Source organism: Choloepus didactylus, chromosome 18 (assembly GCF_015220235.1).
Source record: "Choloepus didactylus isolate mChoDid1 chromosome 18, mChoDid1.pri, whole genome shotgun sequence".
Classification (NCBI taxonomy): domain Eukaryota; kingdom Metazoa; phylum Chordata; class Mammalia; order Pilosa; family Megalonychidae; genus Choloepus; species Choloepus didactylus.
In genome coordinates this window covers 52,781,452-52,791,205 of record NC_051324.1, presented here as the reverse complement: position 1 = coordinate 52,791,205, position 9,754 = coordinate 52,781,452, and the positions used below count along the sequence as shown (strand labels likewise).

General features: G+C 43.8%; 1 long non-coding RNA gene across 1 annotated transcript; it reads right to left on the bottom strand.

Annotated features, from left to right (window-relative positions):
- Positions 1 to 229: 229 nt before the first annotated feature.
- LOC119513493 lies at positions 230 to 6,698 on the bottom strand. The gene is made up of 3 exons (XR_005212646.1): positions 6,620 to 6,698; positions 521 to 584; positions 230 to 255 (listed from the first exon to the last, which is right to left on the bottom strand). It is a non-coding gene; the product is annotated as an uncharacterized LOC119513493 (long non-coding RNA).
- Between the last annotated feature and the right edge of the window lie 3,056 nt (positions 6,699 to 9,754).

Sequence of the window (9,754 nt, the reverse complement as noted above, 5' to 3'; positions counted from 1 at the left end):
AACAAAATCTCTGTTGATCAAACACCATCTAACCTGGATCTTTAACTGAATTTTGTTTGTTTCAGTTCTTCCCCTTTAAACGAAAGATACAAAAAGCAGGGGAACGAGCCAATATTTTGTTTCCCCCAAATGTAAGTTTGGGCTTAGTCCTGGGGTGATCACCATGGTTTTAGCTCAAATCACTTACATACCTTCACTGCCACGTGCATTGTTGCTGATGCTAATCATAATCACTCCCAAGCAAATGCCTTGATCCTGAAACAAGAAATATCCAATCACCTTTACTATATTATTTTAGAATCACGGACCTGGGCAATGTAGAAAGAGTTTCAATAAGCATTCAGCTAAAAAGAGTTTTCTATTTTATGCTCCTTTAATCAGAAAACTCCACTATTCAGAACATCCTCTATTCCCAAATACTCTAGTTTATCAAGGTGTTACTATACTGGAGAAGCCAGTCCTAGTGAAGGATCCACACCACAAAGGTAAAAGAGAGTGAATAAAATCTCTTCGTACCTACCACATTCCAAGCACTTTATCTTCATTGTATCATCTATGATGTGCAGAATCCCATGAGCTCGGCACTGCAAGGGGAAGAGAAGGAGCAGTGGGAGGGGATCTCACCAAGAGTTGCCAAACACAGAGCTGCCTTCCCCAGGAGGGGTGTTAAGACATGCTCTACCATAAATCCAAGGTGGTATCAGGAAAGGCTTCCCAGAGAAGTGAACCTTAAATGATAAGTAAGAGCTGTGGAGATGAAGGAAAGGACAGTCCAGGAAAAGGAACAGAACAGGCAGATGCTTGAGACAGGATGGAAAATAGAGACCTGTGAGCAGTTTGAATTTGCTGGGGCAAGGTGCATCCAAAGGGAAGTGGTGGGTCAGATGCTTCAGAAGCTAAGTTGGGAGGAGATCCTCCAGGATACTGAATGCCAAGTCAACCATGTACCAGTAAACCAGAACCCAGCTACCTGGAGCCCTCAATAAAATGGGGGCTTAATTTTTTTTGTTTCTGCACTTCTCCCTTTTTATTTTTTTAAAGGAAGATGCAAAATTTTAAGTGCTAGTAATCTATTGGATAGAATTTCTCTGCTGAGGCACAGCACATGTGAAAGCTCTGTTCCTAATACACTGTTTGGTACACAGGAGGTGCTAATGGATATTTAAGCTAATTTTAGAAAAAAAAAGTTAGTCAAAGAAATTCTGCAATCCAGTGAGAATAATCCCACACAACCCCAATCTGGCTGTACATTAGAATTTTCCTCTTTAGAGGACCGGTTTACTAATCCGGACAGGTCTATCTGTGAAGAGCAGTCTCCTATTCATTCATTCAACAAAGCCTTACTGAGAATCTTACGTGTCAGGCACTCTTGTAGGCACTGGTGACAGACATTGAAGAACAAGACTTAAATGTCTCTGCCCTCAAGGAGCTGTCAATCAGTTAGGAATTCACACAATAAGTAAGCAAATAGATAAACAAGTAAGCAGGATGATGTTTGATAGAGATGAGGGCTATGGAAATATAAAGCAGGTGATTCACTCATGCAACATTCATTCAAACAAGGTGGAGTGAACACCTACAGTGGGCCAGACCCTGTGTGAGATGCTGGAGATCCATCAGAGAGCAAAACTCACAGAGATGTCTGCCCACTGCACCTTACGTTGCAGCTCCCAGAGGTGATAGAGTGTGCAGGGCTGGGGTCCCTATTTTAGAAGCCATGGTTAGGGGATGCCTCTTTTTTTTTTTTTTTTTTTTTTGAAATTATTATTCTGTATTATTTACTTTTCTATAATGTATTGTTAAAATGCTGTTATTTAAACAAAACAACAATAGGGCTGCATAACAGTGGCAATTAGTAGTAAAGAATAGTAGGACTAATTTAACAAACAATATGTGTGAGAAAAACATAGCAATACTTTAATTGCTGTTTCTTTCTACCCTCTGATAATAGCAATTTTTTTTTATCTTCATTTTATTGAGATATATTCACATACCACGCAGTCATACAAAACAAATCGTACTTTCGATTGTTTACAGTACCATTACTTAGTGGTACATTCATCACCTAAATCAATCCCTGGCACCTTCATTAGCACACACACAAAAATAACAAGAATAATAATTAGAGTGAAAAAGAGCAATTGAAGTAAAAAAGAACACTGGGTACCTTTGTCTGTTTGTTTCCTTCCCCTATTTTTCTACTCATCCATCCATAAACTAGACAAAGTGGAGTGTGGTTCTTATGGCTTTCCCCATCCCATTGTCACCCCTCATAAGCTACATTTTTATACAACTGTCTTTGAGATTCATGGGTTCTGGCTTGTAGTTTGATAGTTTCAGGTATCCACCACCAGCTACCCCAATTCTTTAGAACCTAAAAAGGGTTGTCTAAAGTGTGCGTAAGAGTGCCCACCAGAGTGACCTCTCGGCTCCTTTTGGAATCTCTCTGCCACTGAAGCTTATTTCATTTCCTTTCACATCCCCCTTTTGGTCAAGAAGATGTTCTCCGTCCCGTGATGCCAGGTCTACATTCCTCCACGGGAGTCATATTCCACGTTGCCAGGGAGATTCACTCCCCTGGGTGTCTGATCCCACGTAGGGGGGAGCGCAGTGATTTCACCTTTCAAGTTGTGGGGATGCCTCTTTGAGAAAGGGACCTCTGAGCTGAAGGGGCTAGTCTCTCCAAGAACCTGGCAGGGAGAACAGCTGAAGCAAAGGCCCTGAGGCAGGAGGGCTGTTTCCAGGAACAGAAAGGAGGTCAGCAGAGCTGAAGCAAAGCCCTGTTCTCAGGAAAGTGACACCGACACTTGATGGAAAAATCCACAAGTTCTCAAACCCCTGAACTACAACTGTAGTTGGGCAGGGGAGGGGTCGCTGGGACACTGGGCCGGGAGTGGGGGTGAGGAAGGCTATCACCTCCTTCCACTCACCATTTCCTCTCCCTGGGACAGAACCCTGAAAGCCACAGGCCCAGCTTTCTAACCCCAAACTCCCAGGGAAGTGAGAGTGCAGGTGAGGAAACCCTGGGTGCTGCCGCCAAGCAATCCAGGAGCCTATCGCCCCTCTCCAAGCCCCAGAGGCCTCCTCTGCCCGGTGTGTGACCGCCTAGGGAGGGAGGGAGCAGAGGCAGGCAGGACACTGCAGGGTGCCGTGGTGGCTTTGATCTGGCTTCCAAGCCCAGTCACTTCTCACTGTTCTGCTTTTTAGAGCGCAGAAATTATTTCTGCCCCCAAGTGTTGAATAAGGTAGAGATCAGCTGGGATTTGCTCTGCTTTGGTTAGGTCTGTTTGTTTTCTCCACACCCCACACTGCACACCCCTGAGCAGTCTCAGACAACTCCACTTTTATTCTGGGTATTTCCCACCCCTGAGTGTGAGGCTGTTAGGCACAACAACTGGCAAACGCGTCTCTCTAAGGGCAGCTTGCAGCCTCTTGGTAAAGGTGTAACAACATGATGCTTTTTGGAGTAATTTACACTGGAAGCAGATGTTGAGAGTTACTCTATAATTTGCAGTTCATTGGCATTTCTCACAAAGACAAAACTCGCAGGTCCTCACAGTAATGGACCCCTCTGGGCCAGATCTAGAATGCACCTTTCCCTCTCCCTCTCTCACACACACATACACACACACACACACACACACACACAGTGATTTGCCACTTTTCCTTTACATCAGCGGGAGAAAAAGGAGTTCTGAGCCACACACCCAGAGCTGGCCTGCTGCAGAGGGGTGAGTCGGGACCTTCCCTTTGACACCCATGGTGGTGTAAGAATGAGCCAGCCTCCTCGCCCCAGGGCTGAGCACTTCCTCTGCTTCTTGGTCACTTCTGGGAAGGCTCTCATTCCCCAGGAGGGCTGAGAAATTGGCTTTGCTCCTTAAATTGCAAGAGCTCCCATCCCCCAGAGATCACCAGGTGCCAAGGTGAGAAGTTGAGAGAAGCCTGATCTTAAATTGGGTTGCACAGCTGCCTCCTTGCAAATGGCAGGTTTCTAGGAGGAGTGGAGTCAATACTGTCTGTCATGGACAGCCTTGGGGGAGGCTTCTACCCAGTGAAATAGAAGATCCAGGGGAGCAGGGACCCCAGTTCCCAGTCCTGGGAAGAGACAGTAGGGACACCCCTGGAATCCAGCCATTCCTGCCCCAGGCTTCAATGGGGACTAAGGATTGACAACTCCTCAACTTTTTTAAAAGGGCAAGTACCAAAACCTTCCATGTTGTCTCCCTTTAAGCCCTTCTGGATAGAAAGTTTGAGGCCATGCTGGTAAAATACAAAACAAAACAAAAAATTTAAAAACCATTTGAGACCTTCTGCCATCCACACTCCCAACTCCAAAATACTTTATATTTCTGGATTTCTTCACAATTGACACAACCCTTTCCCATATATTATTAAGTCAAATTTCATGACAAATCTATGAGTTAATAGTTAGGAGTTATTAGCCCCATTTTACCGCAGAGGAAACTGATGCTAAGAGAGGTTAAGTAACTTGTTCAAAGTCACCCAGCTAGTACAGAAAGCGGTGAAATCAGGACCCAAATCCAAGCATACTGATTCCCAGTCTAAAAAGCTTAATCTTGTGTCCCCTCCGCTTCATGTGACTGTTCCTGCTCTCTGTCCCCACGCCCACCCCACCCCACCCCAGATCTCCGTGGTTGGCAAATGGCACCTGCGTGTGCTTAGACTAGCCAGGGGAAGACTTGGAACTGACTTTCCCACCAGAGGTGGCGGAGCATGCTCTCTGTGACAGCGTCGTTACGATGATTAAATCGTCCTGTGCTGGTGACAGATTGGAAGACTGGGAGGCAGGTGGGCGATGAACCCGAGAGGGCCTCTGGGACGGCCTGGCCAACATGAGCCATCCATCATGGGGAGCCTGGCAGGGCCGGTGGGCTCCTCCTGGGCTCCTCCAGGGCCTCCAGGGACAGTTCAGTCAAGGTCCTGATGAGCCAGATGTTATCTACCTCTATTTGCATCTAAAATTCCTTATTTACTGGCATGAATTGATGGACATGGCATAAAGGAGTGGCATAATGGGGTTGGCAACTTTCAGTTCTTTTCTGACCCCCCAGTTAGGACAGCCTCTAGGGGAAGCTCCCCAGAGGTAGAATGACTTTAGGTGATGAACAGGAATACAATTAGACAACAGTTTGGCAGAATCTATCAGAATTTTAAATGAATGAATTTATCCCACAAATATATTCTTTCATGGGCCAAATGAAGCATTTACAAGGATATTCATCCTGGCATTTGCCCATGTGTTGGACACATACCTATTAAGCATTTACTACATGCCAGACACAGTTTGGGGCACTAACGATTGAGCAGGGAATGTGACAAAGTACCTCATGAGCTTGTATTCTAGAAAGGGAACATTTATTACTTCATTCCATAAATCTTTATCCAACCCCTACATGAGCCAGGCATTGCTCTAGGATAAGATGGCCAGCTAAAATACAGGATGCACAGTTAAATTTGATTGTGAGATAAACAACGATATGTTTTAGCATAAGCATGTCCAAAATGTCCTGTTCTCCCCTCCCTGGGGACATAAGAATGGAATACTTTTATGAAAAAATTATTCCTTGTTTATCTGAAATTCAAACTTAATTGGGCATTCTGAATTTTAATTTGCTAAACCTGGTAACCCCGTTCTAGGAGCATGGCTTTTAGGAGCAAAAGTTTGGAAACAACTTAAGTTTTTATCAGTGGGGGATTTGTTAAGTAAATTATTGAACAGTCAAACAATGGAAAATTGTTTCCCAAAAAGAAAAGAAGTAAATCTGTATGATGATCTGGAATTATGTCCACGATGAAAAGAAGAAGGTTCAAAATAGTGTACAAGCTGTGCCCCCATCTTGTAAGGAAAAATAAATATGGACCTATTCAATGAACCTACACATGTTCGTTGAAGCTTAGACCTTTTCTGGAAGTCGCCCAGAGATGGGTAACAGTGGTTGCCTCTGCAGAAGGGAAACATGTAAACTGGGGGATAACAAGTGTACCCTGATGTACACCATTCTGTACTTTTGAATTTTCGTACATGGCCATACATTACGTATTTTAAAATAAATTATTTATGTGTGCATTTAAAGATATCTTGGCTGGCAGGACGGTAACTTTTGGAAGTCCTGCCACAGAGGGCTGTCAATCAGCCTCCCTGAGGGTCTTCAACAGTCAAGATGCCAGGATGGTCCCAGAGGCAGGTGAAAGGACAGAATGACCTTGAAATTTCACCTGAGCTCAACACCAAGCACTGGGGATGTGGCCGTCAATTTTCAAGGCATGGTACAAAATGTGTGTCCCCTTGTTCATAAGTTATTAAGAATTTCAAAAGAGTAGCAGCAGAGCTACGTACTCCCTCACAAGCCCATTTCCACTGCTCTGGTTGTAAGCTCGAAGGAGAAACCAAAGCAATAAAATGAACATAAATCAAAGTCAACCATGCTAATAAAATGAATCCAAAAGGTCAGTATGGCAGGTAGAACATGAGAATTCAGACAGCTTTACTATCTGCCTGGACAAATTACACAAATTGCTATTAGAGGTACCCCAAAGTTCACACAAAATATGCCTCCTGACTCATTTAACTCCCATTTCCCCGTAAGTAAATTATTACCCGAACAAGTTCAAGCTGGTAGAGCTGTTGTCCCAACATAGGCCTGATGTCCACACAGAAAATGGCTCAATAATTTGGACTGGATGCGACCCAGCACTAAACAGATCTCTTGCTGAGTGGTTGCATCAGCCTTTGGGAAAGGAATCCACCAACGAGTGTCCAGCTTCCTTTTGGATCAGGGTGCAGAGGCCCCAGCAAGGGGCCAAAGGTGGCCTCTGAGACTCAGAGCCGTGGCTCATAACCCAGGGGTCAGCGAACTCATTAGGCTAACAGCACCATAGGGGACCATGGAGACCTTTGGTATGTGAGAAGGAAAAAGGGGAGAGGCAGAAAAAGGAAAGAAAGAGACTCCAGGTGAGAAGAGAATGCAGGATGAAGGGGGAAGGAGATGGAACAAGGAAGAGAGCAGAAATGCAAGCTTTGGGATGACATATATGCTTCTACCCCTTTACCACCCCATCTCAGCTTCTGGAAGTCCTGCCCATCCTCAAGGCTAAGCTCAAGGGCCACCTCCTCCAGGTAGCTTTCCCTGATTGCCACAGAACAATGTTGCTACAGAAAGAAATAATAGCTGACATTCATGGAGCACTTACCATTTGCCACCTGCATCATCTTATTTAATCCCCCCAACACTTTGAGGTGGGCATTATTGCCCCAATTTTGCAAATGAAGAAATCGAAGTACAGAGAAGTTTAGTAACCTGCCCAAGGTCACACAGGTGGCAGATGGTGCAGCTGGGACCCAACAGTCTGACTACAGAGCCCTCGTTCTTAACCACTCAGCTCTACCATTTCCCTCTTCTGCTTCACTACATGCCATCAAATGTCTCAGACATTTCTGCTTGTCTTATGGAGTCTGGTGTCCAAGTTTCACCTCCAGCCCCAGCTCCAAACAAGCTGCCTTGAGGACAGGGACTCTGTCTTATTCCTGTCCCTATTTACCAAGCAACCCTCTACAATGTCCAGCACATAGTAAGTGCTCAATAAATTTTAATTCCATTCCTTTCTCATCACATACATACCAAAAGTACTGTGTCTAACCTACAGACTGGGAGAAAATATTTGCAAATCACAAACCCAACAAAGGATTTGTATTTAGAATATATGATGAACTCTCAAAACTGGACAATAAGAAAAAAAATTTTAATGAGCAAAAACATGAACAAATACTTCACCAGAGAAGATATGAGGATGGCAAATAAGTATATGAAAAGATGTTCAACATCATTAGTCTTAGGGAAATGCAAATATTAGAATTACTAAATTAAAAAATACTGACAATACCAAGTTCTAGCAATTACGTGGAGCAACTGGAACTATCATATATTGTTGATGAGAATGCAAAACGGTATAACCACTCTGGAAAACAGTTTGGCAGTTCCTCAAAAAGTTAAACATTGAGTTATCACACTACCCAGTTTTTCCACTCTCAGGTATATACCCAAGAGAAATGAAAACATATGTCCTCACTGTTAGATCCCAGAAAGAAAGAAACTAACATGTAGAAGGACTTTCTAACCCAGGGGCTCCCGCAGCTTATCTCACAGAAAACAGGCGCCCCATAAATTAAAGAATGAAGGCTGTTCAAGGCTGTTCCAGCCACAGTGGCACTCCAACCCCAAAAGGCGGGTAAAAGCAAGGTCAGATATGACCATAAGATGAACAACCGAAAGGCCTGCTCTCCCTAGATAGATAACGCAGCTGCTTTTCTAAGAAGAATAATGGGCCAGGATCCTAACAACCTATCAGCCTAGAAACTGATAGGCACCCACCCAATTGAGGCACAGGACACACTCAGCAGACACCCTTTTCCCCTGACACCCTCCCATCCCAAAGTGAGTTTTTTCCTTTAAAAAATGCTGCTCTCAGATAGAGAGCTGGAGCCATTTTCTTTCTTTCTCTCCCTCCGGCTCCCACCTGCTTTCTTCCTCTAAATAAACGTTATGCTTTGACTCGCTGCATTGTGTGGATTCCTGAACGGCTCCAGACCTAACACTCACAAAATCTTGTTCATGGATGTTCATAGCAGTGTTATTCACAATAGCCAAAAAAGTGGTAACAACCCAAATGTCTACCAACTAATGAATGGAACAAAATGTGGTACATCCATAAAATGGAATATTATTCAGCCATAAAAAGGAATGAAGTACTGATACATGCTACTACGTGGATGAACCTTGAAAATATTATGCTAAGTGAAAGAAGCCAGACACAAAAGGTCACATATTACATAATTACATTTATATGAAATGTCCAGGATAGACAAATCCATAGAGTCAGAAAGTAGACTAGTGGCTGCTAGTTGTGGGGGGAAGGGAAGGAAAGAGGACAATGGGGAGTAACTGCTAAAGGGTACAGAGTTTCTTTTTGGGATGATGAACTTGTTCTGGAATTAGACAGTGATGATGGTTGCACAACTCTATAAATATACTAAAAACCACTGAATCATACACTTTAAAAAGGTGAATTTTATGGTACATGAGCCTCAATATAATACATTCATAGGACTGTACACCAAAAGAAAAAATCAATTTTATTGTATGAACATTTTAAAAATAAAATTTTTTAAAATGTATGGCATTTGGAGGGCAAGAACCAGGTGCTCACCTGTTGCAAATCACATAAGGTGTCTGATGCACTAAATGCTTAGGATAGTGGTTCCCAAAGTTGGCTGAACATTGGAAACACCTGAGGGTCTAAAAATATTCTGATGCCTGGAAACCCAGACCCAGACATTATGATGGTCTGGGGTCTGATCTGGGTTCTGGGATTTTTAAAGTTTCCTAAATGATTATAGTGTGCAGCAAAATTTAGGAACCACTGGCTTAGCAAATTGTCAATGAACAACCATTCCTGCAGCTAAATGCCACCCCCACCCCTCACTTACACCTCAGAGCAAGCAGATCAGATTTTCTTGGGCAAAGAGAGAAATTAGTTGTTCCTACAGTTCACCATGCCAGCCGGAAGCAAATCAGAGACTTCTTTCCAGTTCTTAAGGTCCCCTGCTCTCTCCTTAAATACATGGTTGATGAGCCCATCAGCTATTTTGAAGGAAGATCCACTCTGCATCCTTCTGCCCCCTCCATCCACCGCCGGGCTCTGGCACTGCCACCATTTGCAGCTGGCGTGGGGGAAG